The following is a 12,780-nucleotide window of genomic DNA, read 5'->3' on the forward strand; positions in this document are numbered from 1 at the left end:
CGAACAGGGTGGAGCTTAGGGTACAGGAAGGAACACAGTCCTTGCCTATATGACTCCCCAGATGTCCCCTCCCCTAAGTGCCCATTCTACAGATCTACACCACTGAGAACCTGGGAAGCAGGTATTGGAAAACAGGAGTCAGTAGAGGAGGTGGGGAGGGAAGAAGACCTCTGGTGGTCCCTGTATGGTTTTGAGAGCCAGCTACTGCTCAGGGGACAGAGACAGGTGGCCACTGCTCAGGGGACAGAGACAGGTGGCCACAGAAGGGAGACATAAGCACAGCTTTTGGCAGCAAGGACTTAGGCTGGGGCACTTTCAGGGGACCCCTAACAACCTTGAAATCCTCTCCCCCCGTCACAATTAGGTGATGAGATTTGAAGTCTGCCTTTTCCTCAAAGGGTGCTCATTCCTCCTCCTCCTCCTCCTCCTCTTCAATAAGGTTTCTCTGTGTAGCCCTGGCTGTCCTGGAACTTGCCTCGAACTCAGAGATCCACCTTCCTTTTCTTCCTGAGTTCTGGGATCAAGCCCTAGCACACTTCTTGATCTTTAAAAATGGGATGGAAATGCAGCTCAGTGACAGATGCTGCATGTGAGAGCCATAGGCTCAGTCCCCACATCACTACAAACAAAACAAAGAATGAAATCAATCACTGTGAGTTAGTTGATCCCTCGTTGCATGATGACTTGGGCACTCAGTGACATCATAGCACTATGGTCTTGTAGCGTGGCTTGGCCAGACCCTCCTGACACGGTTGGCAGAATGTCAGGAATGGCCCGGGACAGACTCTGGCCTTCCAAAGGCTCTGCCTAATACATGGGATTTGTGAGCCCAGGTGTGACCATCTCAAAGCCACGGGTATTGTCATAGCAGGTGGTTGTGGTGACTGGCCAAAGAAGGCAGGGACGAGGCAGGTGGAGACAGATTGGGGTAGGCTGTGTTCATCTGGCGCCCATAAATGCTTCTCCACTTGGTCTGAGCAGGTAAGGCTGAGGTAAGAGCCAGTTGTGCTGAGAGAACGACACAGCATCCTGCCCACCAGTCTCAGCTGGATAGGACAGGACCACACCTCCTCTTAACAGCTGCCTGGAGAGTTTCAGGGTGGCCAGGGAAAGGCGAGGAGCATGGAGCTGAGACCCAGGCACTTGATGGCCAGGGCTTGGCAGTAGTCTGCAGCTCTGTACTTTGTACTGGCGCCTTCCAAATGGTCACACCATCTCCAGAGCTGGGTCCAAAATCTGGTCATGTGCAGCGCCACGACAGCCAGCTCACAACTCCATTAAGAAGTGTGAGGCTTCAGTGTTGAGCGGAGACACAGAGGGCAGGGTGGAGCCGTGCAGGAAGGCCAGACCAGGGGCTGGCCAAGAGCACCATGCAGTACTGATGCCCCTGTGGTAGTGCTACGGGGGAAGAGGGTGGCTTGGCCCTGGAGGAGGGTGGGAAGTCCTTCTCAGCCAGGGGACATGGCAGGATGATTTGGGGGATCCTTAGGCAGGATGGACAGTTTGAAAGTATACACAGCTTGGCCTCCGGGGTTTGGGGCGTTGGGGAATTGACCCTTGGGGGTGAACTTCCAAGGCCGGAAGCCAGGGTGAGGCTGAGGTGGATGGGAGTGAAGTCACTACCTCTTGGTGCTGTACATGATGAAACTCCAGCTTGCTGCCCTCCTCTACCTTGTGTGGGGACACAGGGATGTTGCGTTGCCACCACCCACAGGATTCCTCTTCAAAAGGAACCCCAAGGGTTTCTGCACCTGGCATGTGAGAGAGTCAAGACCTCTGGAGGTCACATGCCACCCCGACTTCTGACCTACCGTCCTTAGTGGATGTCGCCTCCCCTGCAAGTGCTGAATGTAAAGGTGAGCCGGGTGGTGCCTCCTCACTCCAGCCTCAGCCTCTGCTACCCTTGGGTCCCCATAATTAGCAGTGCTGCTGGCCTCCAGCGTGCTTAGTGCTGTTGTGTCCTCCCCGTGGTCTCACTCACCCTGCTCACAGCTCCGTCACCCCACTGTACGGCAAGCAAACTGCACTCAGAGATAAGGGGACTCCATGGCCGAAAGGAACTGAGTGACTATCAAGATTTGAACCCCAGCCTAAGGACTCCAGCCGCCTGGGTTTCCCACTCCCTCCCAATCCGCCTGTTATATTTCTGTAAGCGCTGCAAATCCTTCAGAGACGAGTCGGGAATAAATAAACACGCACATAAGTAAATAATGAGAGGCTGCAGCGAGACGCTGACACAGGGTCAGTGCTGGGACCCGCTGTCCTGATCCAAGTGGGAGACAGTGTAGGGCGTGGCACACCAGCTTGCCACTCTAGGTCAAGGCTGGGGCAGCAGGAGCTGCCATGCACTGATGGGATGCTGGGAAGGCACTGTCTGGGGTGGGGGTGGGGGCACTGACTGAGTTTAGGTGGGGGTGGCCAGCTCAGTTGGCTGGCAGAGCCTGAGCCAGCTCCTCACGGCGCAGCTAGCTTCTCCTCATTTCTCTGTTCCCGCTTCAGTGCAAATGTGTTGACACAGTAATCTCTCCACCCGTGAGCACTCCAGGGTTAGTAAGAGACCGGACTGAGTCCCCCACGCTACAGGAAATAGGGCCCTTCAGCCTGCCTTGGTGGGCATAGAGCATGGCATGAATGGGGAGGGCAGAACCCAGGCTCTCAGGCACTAGAGTGACTGAAGGAAGGACTGAATGTCTTGGGCTGGCTAAGAGGTGAGAGATCCCCCAAGCATGCGGGGAACGGTATCTTGGCCCTGACTGATGCCTTCATCCTGGGTTTGTGTGAGGCCAGCACTGACTGGTGGGAAGCAGCCCTGGTTCTGCCAGCAGCTGCCTGAAGCCTTCTTTACGAAGCTGGAGAAGGAGGTAAGGCGGATGGAGGAGGCCGCAGCCTACCCCCACCCTGCATACAGGAGAGTGCACTCGAGTCACAGGCATCTCCCTCCCCTCCCATTGCCTGCTGCTCTTAGCCCTCCCAGGCCTGGGGCAGAACAGCCCAGGACAGCCTCCGAAGGTGACATGGCTATTTTGGGGCCTGGATTCCTGCCAACAGCAGCGTGAGAGTGAGTGAAAGAGGGCACTGGGGTAGCTGCTGCTGGGGGGGGTTGTCCCTAATCACAGTGAGCCCCAGGTCTGAGCTCTGCCTGGATGCTCTTTCCACCCTGGGCCTCCTAACAGAATGGTCCCTCCTCCTGCCCCCTCTCCCTGGGTTCATCTTTTATATCTGTAATATGAGTGGGCAGTGCCCACTTGGAAAAGTACTAGAAGGGATCCAACACATGGCAGAGGGTAAAATAACTGTGTATGAGAGCTCTCACCCTACACCCCAACCTCAGGTACCCCAGCACTGTTCCAGCCAGTCCTTTGGGAAGACCAAAAGCTGCTGAACCATGCCATGTCCTTAAAGGAGATGCAGGAATCAAGTCCGGAGGATTGTGGGAGAGTCTGGACATGTGGCTCAGAGCACACCATGTTTTAGTCCCAGCTCCTCCTACTCAGCCTGTTTACCCAGAGACACCGTTCCCATTATGTAGATGGGAACACTGAGGCTCAGAGTTTCTAGCCCTTGCTTGAGTTCCCAATGGGATTTAAGTCCTCAGCTGTTGGGCTGTAGGGAGGAATGGCAGTGCTTGATAGACAGAAGCTGGGGGGCCAGGAGGAGCCCCCAGGGTTGCTGGGTGCCCATGTAGGGAGTCGCCGGGCTGAGCTGGCCCCACTGGCAGCAGAGAAGCCACCTGGGAAGGCTGAGAGGCCCTAGTAGAGTCCAGTGCCGATTCTGTCCTGTTCAATTTTAAACCGAAGTGCAAACAAGCCCCAGCGCTCGGCGCTCCTGCCCAAATCAAATTGGTGCTATGATTTCTCTGCGGGCGGCGGGCAGCTTTCCGGAGAGGAAGGGGGAGGCTGGCATGGGGTGTGAGAGCCAGCAGGGATGAGGCCATTTGTCTGGGGCAGCCGACTTGGCTGGCCGGGATCCTCCACCCAAATTAAATTTTAACCCAGCTCATAAATCTTCCTCCAAGTCCCTCCCCTGCCAGTCCACAGTAGCTGCTGTGTGGCTGCACTGGTATCAGGGACCGTGCTGTCCCCTCATCCCCTGTGGTCACTGGGCCGAAGGACCTGCCTATTTCGGGGAGTAGAGACAGCGGCCTAGAGACAGGTTCTGAGACTCACAGGTCACCGACTACAGGGGACAGCAGAGGACCTGGCCTGGTAGCCCAGAGTGGAACCCGGGGATAGGGAGGAGCTGTGGTCCCGTGGGGCCTCTTCCCAGCAACGCGGTCTCCTAACGTGTGCGCCTGGGACTTCATGTGGAAGCCAAGGTCACTGCAGAGGCTCCTCAGGTGCCGTCCACTCTGCCCTTCGAGGCACCATCTCCACTGGCTCAGGACTCACCAATTACATGCCGCACTGGCCAGTGAGCCCAAGGAGATCCTCTTGATCCATAGCCCAGGGAAAGAAGCATGTGCAGCCACACCCTGGATTGTTTTTGTTTTTAACGTCAGTTCTGGTATCTAACTCGGGTCCTCATGCTTGACTGCCCAGCACTTCATACTAAGCCCAAGGTGTTCCAACTTCTCTGGGCCTCGGTTTCCTCAGCAGTGCACATAGATAGTTGGGGTGCAGGGACAGTGAGGTGAAGCCCGGGGAAGCTGTCTCTGCTCAGGAGTAAGTTTGGGTCCCCTTCCTTTCCTGTAGATGGTGAGTGACCTTGTGACCCCTCTGCTGGAGAAGAGCAGTGAAGAACCCCTCTGAGTGCTAGGATTGGGGGACGGCAACTCGGTCTCAGCTCTGTGCCTGAGGTAGTATGGGCCATGTGTACCCCAGGACTCAGCAATGCAAGCCCCCAGAGCCTGGGCCTTCCTTCACAGAGCAGGAGTGAAGCTATGGAGGTGTACCAGGCCATACATACACTAACATCTGCAGCCCGAGGACCTTGTACATAGTGACCTCATGATTACAGTCAGTGCAGAGAAAAAAGCCCCTGTGGCGTGGGCTACTGCCGCCTTGCTCTCCAACATTCTCCTTCAGCTTTCTTCTCTCCAGTGACAGCCCCCTGTCCTCAGGATGAAGCCTAGACTGCTTCCTCGCTGCCATTCTCCCACACTGGGCTGCCCCTGAGATCAGACTTTCTCTCCTGCCCTGGGGCCTTTGCACACGCGGCTACTGTTGCATCTGGGGTGCTCTGTTCTCTCCCTGCAGCCTTGCTCTCCCACACCGGCTCCTGCTCCTGCCCCAGGGATGATATATATACTGTGTTCAACCATGTCTCTGAAGGGAGGAAGGTTATCACACCCAGATCAACCCAGGCAACTGTAGGTACAGCCAATGCTAACCCTTTTTACTCTGCGACTCCTGTGTGTGCACTAAGGACAGTGGCAAGAGGGAGTCACCAGCGCTATATGATGCTCAGGAGAGGCTACAGTGGTCTTATTTTTTTTTTTTTTTTTGGTTTTTCGAGACAGGGTTTCTCTGTGGCTTTGGAGGCTGTCCTGGAACTAGCTCTTATAGACCAGGCTGGTCTCGAACTCACAAAGATCCGCCTGCCTCTGCCTCCCGAGTGCTGGGATTAAAGGCGTGCGCCACCAACGCCCGGCGGTCTTATTTTTTTTAAGTTGGTGATGTCCAAACTAGAGATACCGTACAGAGAGGTGATGCTTGCCCTGGCACCCACATTTCCTGCCCCCCGCCCCTGCCCCCCGCAGAGATGCTCACAGACCCTCATGTCTCAGAGCACCTCCCTCAGCTATTCTTTCTGCCTAGCTTCCCCTCACACCAACCCCACACAGACAGCCCAGGCTGCCATGGTGATCTATACCTCAAATGTGGGTTTGTTGTTCTCTGCAGTGAGCAATTAACATCTCCACCAATAAACGATGCAACCATATTTCACCTGCACCCTAACGTGGACCACAAAGGCATTAAAATAAATAATGGTGCAGTTAAACAAGGCCTGGGATTTGCTGTCTGGCAGAGGCACACCTGCACCCCTTTGTGCCCCATAACTGCCCCCCACATGCACTGTTGCTCCCCGGGGGTCTCTGATGGTGCCCAGGACAAGGCTCATTACTTTGCCTTCTGCTCTGCCACCCCCTGCCCCACCAGCCTCAACTGGGCTCCCATACCTTCGGACACCTCAGGACTTGTAGGCAGTACAGCAAGTTAGGGCCCAGACAAAAGAGGGGACTCCAGCCAGTGTCTTGTCCTTAACTGAGAGGTCAGAGGCACTGATGGGCCTGTGCCTCCCGTTATGGCCCCACCACTTCCCTACTATCCTCCCACCCCCCTTCTGTCCCCACCACCGTGCCCCATCGCCTCCACTCCCATCCAGACCCAAATCCCAGATGTGACCTGTGGTGTCCTTCAGGCCTCTGGTCATGAAATGAACTCATTTGCTCTCACTAGCATCACTGTCTGCTCACCCCCAAACACCACACAGAACACGCCAATGACTCCTGTTTCTGTCATTTGCTCTTTTTCCATGGGCTCAGTTACCTGTACAACTATATCTGATATGTGCTCTAGGAGGACACAAGCTCCTAGGAGCTTAACTGGGACCCCCGTCCCATTCTCAAACACCAGGACAGGGCTGTGCGGTGCAGACATCTAACTGACAGTGAGTAGCTGGACACCCAGCCTGAGGATGCCTGCTCTATACCCTGGTAGACTGTAGCCCCCTGTTTCTGGAGATGGGAGATGCAGAGGGGAGACTAGGTTGGATTGGGTCAAAGGGATGCTGGCTGCTTGGTACAGTGTGGCAGTCCCTCAGGGGTAGGAGAAGCAGGACCAGCATTGTCCTCTCTGCCACCACCGCTTCTTGCTCTGTCCTTCCCTCACTCATGGCCCTGGGGACTCTGTTACTCAGAAAGTGCTCGGCACAAATCAAGCTGAGCTGCCTGGGGACCAAGTGGCTCAGGTGAGTGGATAAAAAGCCATTGCCTCCCCCAGGGAGGGAGCATGCAGGTACCTGGGGGAGCTGTAACCAGGAGATGGAGAGATGTGCGTCACTTAACAAGGCTCAGCTGCCAGGTGGATTGGGGTGGGGGTGGAAGAGGGGAGTCTCAGGACAGAGGGACCTTGGGCGTAGCTGTCCTGGGAGCTTCGGATTCTCTGGGAGAGGAAACCTCAACTTCAATTGCTCTTGCTGGGCTTCCAACCATGGGCCGTCACAAACCTCCATATGTTGGTCACAAACCTCCATGGTCAGTTCTGGCTGTAAGTACTCTGTTCCATCTGCCACAGTCTGTTTTTTCCAGTGACGATGTGTGACTCAAGGTAAGACAAGTTACTGATCTGGGTCTGAGCTGCCTTCTTGAGGAAATGGGGACAATGGGACAGGAGAGATGGCTCACAGACCTGAGTTTGAGCTCCAGAACCCACATAACAAACAAAAAACCAACAAAAACCAAACCAACACACTACCAAGGTGCTAGAGAGGCAGACAAGTGGATCCTTGGGGCTCACTGGCCAGGGGTCTAGTAAATCAATGAGAGAGCCTGCCTCAAAAAGAAAGGGTGGGGGCTGGAGAGATGGCTCAGTGGTTAAGAGCACTGGCTGCCCTTCCAAAGGCCCTGAGTTCAATTCCCAGCACCCACATGGTGACTTACAACCATCTGTAATGAGATCGGGTGCCTTCTGGCCTGTAGGCATATATGCAGGCAGAATACTTTATACATGATAAATAAATAAACCTTTTTAAAAAAAGAAAAAGAAAAGGTGCTGGAGAGATGTCTCAGTAGTTAGGAGCACAGGCTGCTCTCCCAGAGGACCCAGGTTCAATTCCCAGCATCCATATGGCAGCTCACACCTGTCTGTAACTCCACTTCTGGGGGATCTGACACCCTCACACAGACATATACAGGCAAAACACCAATGCACATACAATAAAAATAAACAAAAAGAAAAGGAGGATGGTTCTTTGAGGAATGACATCTGCAACTGGCAGGCTTCGAACAGGGCAGGGAGCTCCAGTCCCTGAGCATACACACTTCTCCAAAGTTGCTGCCCAGGTCCATACTGCCAGCTGGGTGCCCTAGCCATGGGTTTCCCTATCTGTAACAGAGATGTCACCAACCTCTAAAATGGGCAAGCCCCTCCCCTGGCTCCTAGGGCTCCCCCTAGACTTCTTTCCTTCATACCATCCCCCAGGTCCAGCTGGCCACTCCTGGTGAGTCCAGGGCATCCTGAGTGCCTGGTCAGTCTTGGCCCAAGGTAGGGGCAGGAGGATGAAGTGGTCATGAGGATGCTGCTGAGGCAGGGGAAGTCCGGTGTCTGTACCCACTTAGAGAGTGACAAATGATGAGGATACTGGCAATCAAGACCTAGCCCTGCCCAGTGTGGCCATGGCAGGATGAGCTCTCTAAGCCTTGTTCTGCTCCTCTACAAAACAGAAACTTTAACCAGGTGCTGTCTTTTTTAGTTTTTGGTTTGTTTGAGAGATGGGGTTCCTCTGTGTAGCTCTGGCTGTTCTGGAACTCACTCTGTAGACAAGACTGGCCTTGAACCCCAAGATCTGTCTGCCTCTTCTGGGATTAAAGGTGTGTGCCGCCACCACCTGGCATCTATTTTAGTTTTTTTTAAACAAGGTCTCATGTAGCCTAGACTGGTCTTCAACTTGCTGTGGGTGATTCTCAATTTCTGCTTCTCCTGCCTATGTCTCAGATGCTGAAATTGTGCTTCCAAAGTGGGCGTGAGGCAGACACTCTACCAGCCGAGCTACCCCCAGGCCCCAGCGAGTGGATTAACAGTTCCGTATCTTCCTGAGCACCGAAAGGAAGAGACAGTGGCATGCCTAGGGCCCAACAGTCCTGCAGCCCTAACCCTCCTGGGGGCTGAGGCTCCTTCCCAGCCCGGCTTCCCACACTCCAGGTTTCGTGTCTCAAACAGTTGAGTCTGGTCCCAGGATAGGAGCTGAGAAAATGCAAATCAAATCTAAGCTAGCATGCCGGCGGGTGGGACCTGAGCCCTCTGGGTCCCTTGGAAGTGATCCGCACAGTGTTTTTCCCGTCTGGGAGCCTAACCGTCAGCAGTTATTTATTGTTGCGTTTCCTAGTGTGTAAGAAAGCCACAAATAAGTAAATCTGGGCAGCAGGGTACAATTATTGAGCCCAGCGCTTTATTTCCCAGCTCGTCTCCAGCCTGGCCCACGGCGGATCGATGGTAATTTATGACGAGGCCCCTGGGGGAGTGAAGGTGGCAGAATAACCACCTAGCCGCTCATCACCAGCCTGGACAGCTGTGCCTGCTCACAGGTGGCTAGGGCACCAGGGACTGGGTGGGGAGCATTGCTGAAGGAGGGGAGCCCTGCAGCCTAAGCACTGGGCAGCGCAGGCCTCACGCCTGGCCATCAAGCAGATCCCTGCTCTGTGGTGGCAGCATCACCAGACTGAAATAGGGATGCGGGGGCACCAGTGAGTCCCCAACAAATGGTTTGGATTCATCGTGGGTAGGACTGGCAGAAGCAGAGCCTGAGAAAAGATTAGCAACTGAATTCTGGAAGAGAGCCCACAAGAGGAAGGAAGGCAGGGAAAGGACCAGGGACAGTGCAGCAGGCAGGGCTCAGCACCTCCAGACAGGACAGTCACAGTCGGTTGATCCAGGCTGCAGTTTGCACCAAGGAGGATGATGGGACAGGAATGGAATGGGGAGGAAGAACAAGGGTTAGCCCTACTGTGCGATAGCAGCCGCTGCACCTCGTGAGATGCTGCCAATCACATTTCATAACTTAGATGCTGATTTTATCGTGGTCCACATTCTGCCAGGTTTCTTGCCATTATAATTTCATTCTTCATTCTGGAGACGTTAGGATGATAAACTAGGACTCGGGGATGGGTGACATGTTACAGTTGGGGCAAAGCCTCCAGGCACTGCTGGCCCTGGGCGGGGCTGTGATTGGAGTCAGACTGCAGCACGTTCAGCTGCCTGCTTCAGGGTCATGGCCTCCCAGCACATGCTCCTAGGCTAGCACTGGTGGCTAGAAATGTGGGGCGTGCTAGGCCTACTCTGTAAACCTCCGTGACCCTGGAATACGGCTTCCATCACAGGTAAGGAAAACCGGTGGTCAGAGACATCAAGTGCTCATCTCAAGGAGCCCAGAAAGTGAAGCTGCTTTGAGACTGCTCACCTTCCCACAGCAAAGCCCCCAAGGGGGGCAGCTGAGCCTGGAGGGCACAGTGATTGGGACTGACCCTTCATTCTTGCAAGGCCTCAGGCCTCTCAGGGACATCAAAAGGAAAAGTCCTGAAGACTGTGGAACCACCTAGGATCCCTTTGGGCATGCTCAGGTCACTTTAGGGATGATGGGGTGGGGGTCACTGTGCCACCTGACAGTAAGTAGTTCTGGGGGAGAGGGGCAGGGGCACCATTTTCTGACCAGTGCTCACCAGAACCTGATTTGCAAACAGGCAAGGCAGGTAGCCTGCCCACTTACTCTAATTAGCAAGGAACCCTCCTGGAACACCACTCCCCAAAGCCATCCCAAGCCAGAGCCAACAGCATGCCTCAGAGTATTAAAAGCCTAGTGTCGCCAGGCAGTGGTGGCGCATGCCTTTAATCCCAGCACTAGGGAGGCAGAGGCAGGCGGATCTCTGTGAGTTCGAGACCAAGCCTGGTCTACCGAGTGAGTTCCAGGACAGGCTCCAAAACAATACAGAGAAACCCTGTCTCGAAAAACCGAAAAGAAAAGAAAAGCCTAGTGTCCTGGCTGGTGGCCCCCCGGGTGCCCTGTGGGGTCTAGGGCCAGCATTCCAGCGGTGGCTGTGAGGAGCCTCGGGGGGGGGGGGGCTCTTACTTGCTTCTACTCATGAACACCTCCTCTTTGCTTGCCCTTTCCTTCTGCCTGGCTCTTTAAAAACATCACTGGGTAAAATCAGTATTCTAGTCAGGGCGGGGGCTGGGGGGCGGGGAGATGCAAACAGAATGTCAAGCTAAGCAAAGGAGTAGGGCCTGGTGGGTGCTGGGGTGGGTGGGGTGCTAACCCTGCCACAAAGGGCACAGGCTCTGAGCTTCCTAGATGCTGTGGGGAGGTGGAGGCCAGAGTGGCTGGAGGGCCTGCCTGGCTTAGAATCCAGGACAGAGGGAGGAGAACGAGGACAGCTGAAGACAGAGCCTGTGTCTGGCCAGAATGAATGGCTTCCTGTGCCCCGGCCCAGCTCACTGACCCTGTGTTCCCTTTCAGGCAGCCTGCCCTGGGAGTGGGCAGGCACCTTTCTGGTGCGGGACGTAATGCGAAGGCAGGGCTAAGCTGATCTTGCCACTGCTCACCACCGGTGTGGGGACCACCTTGCTGGAACCGGCCTTGTTCAGCTCTCCCAGAGCATGTTTTGAAGGATAGTCCAACCCTGGGGAGCTAACAGGTGTTAAAAGGCAGGGTTGGATAGTAGCCACTAACAAGGCAGCTTCAGTTGCTGTCTCTGCTGCTGTAGCTTTTAACTGCTAATGTGCCCTCAGAATCTGCAGGTGCTGGGCCTGCAGCCTCTGCAGCTGACCACTGGGAAGGCTGGCATTTCCCTCTGCCCTTGGAGTTCCTCTGCACGTCAGTCTTCTTCCAGGCCTGAGTTCCAGGGCAGGGCTTGTCCTCTCCTTTGTCCTCATCTCCATGGGACTCCTGCTTTGCCTAGTGGCTACACATCTTGTGGAGCCCTGAAGTGAACAGCATCTGTATTGAGTCTGACCAGAGTGGAGGAAGGGAAATCTGGAGCTCACCGCCTTCCAGCACATTCCTCCTTTGATGCATCCTGCTCAGTAACTAGGGACTGGGGCAGGGCATATGCACCTCTCCATCCCTGGGTCTGTACAGTCGGCCTCTGAGCTTGGCAGAGCTCAGGCTCAGAGAAAACGAGGTGCAGGGGAGCCGGGTGGACACAGTAAAGGAGGCCAGAAACAAGGAAGGATGGAGAAGGCTGCCTGAAAGAGTGACAGTGATTCTGGGGTGCTTGACATGTGCCCGCCCATATGTGCACCGGTGGAGACCTTGGGCAAACCCAGGCATTGCCCCGGGTGCACTTTTCTTTTTGAAGCAGTGACTTCTTTTCTAAGTGGCCAGGTTGGCTGGCCACCTCCCCAGCACTGAGGTTATGAGCAGTCTGTGGCTCTCTATACAGGTTCTGGGGTCATAGGCTCTGCTTGTGTGGCAAGCACTTCTTTTCAAACTGAGCTAAAGGCTCCCCAGGTTCCCCCTTTTACTGTGTTAGGGATGGAGCCCAGGGCTTGATATCCTAGGTTAGTACTTTGATCTACACTCTGCCCTAGAACCCTTTAGAGTCCCCCTTACAGCCTGGCTCAGGCAGAGTCCTAATATTCACAGTGCTTAGGTCTATATCCTCCCGGAGCCCAACATTCAGGGACAGTAGTGAGATCATGTGTGGCACCGAAAGTGCCTGGAGGAAACCAAGCACAGAGGCCTGAGGCCTCTCCATGCTCCATCTGTCTACCAGAAATCTCAGAGCCCCCATTCACCACCGAAACATAGCCTTCTCCGCCTACCCTGGGGTCCACACTGGGTGTGAGCCCAAAGCATATCCAAGGTCACAGGTGGTCAGGGACTCAGGGCTTGTACCAAGTGTCTGAGTCTGGGCTGTATGTTGGGAGGGGAGATGGCTTGCAGCTGCCAGGCCCTGCTGCTCCAGGATCTATGGTACCAGGGGCCTCATTAAGCCATAGCTGCAAAGAGGTTCGTTATTAACAAAAGCGTGTGGGGATCCTTCCCCTCCTTCCCTCTCTCCTTAAGGCAGGCTCCCAAATGAAAAGGGAACGCATAATGCCAGGCGGTAAGGAAGCCTGGAGGGAA

The 12,780-nt window shown here is 54.9% G+C and overlaps 2 protein-coding genes across 4 annotated transcripts in view; one reads left to right on the forward strand and one right to left on the reverse strand.

Moving 5' to 3' along the window:
- Macrod1 (mono-ADP ribosylhydrolase 1) overlaps nt 1-12,780 on the reverse strand; it is a 141,518-nt gene that overhangs the window by 72,357 nt on the left and 56,381 nt on the right. The gene's annotated exons all lie outside the window — the stretch shown is intronic.
- The window catches only part of Flrt1 (fibronectin leucine rich transmembrane protein 1), a 78,436-nt gene that overhangs the window by 39,695 nt on the left and 25,961 nt on the right, over nt 1-12,780 (forward strand). The window lies entirely within an intron of this gene.

Source organism: Mesocricetus auratus, unplaced genomic scaffold (assembly GCF_017639785.1).
Source record: "Mesocricetus auratus isolate SY011 unplaced genomic scaffold, BCM_Maur_2.0 Super-Scaffold_4256, whole genome shotgun sequence".
In the NCBI taxonomy this organism is placed as follows: Eukaryota; Metazoa; Chordata; class Mammalia; order Rodentia; family Cricetidae; genus Mesocricetus; species Mesocricetus auratus.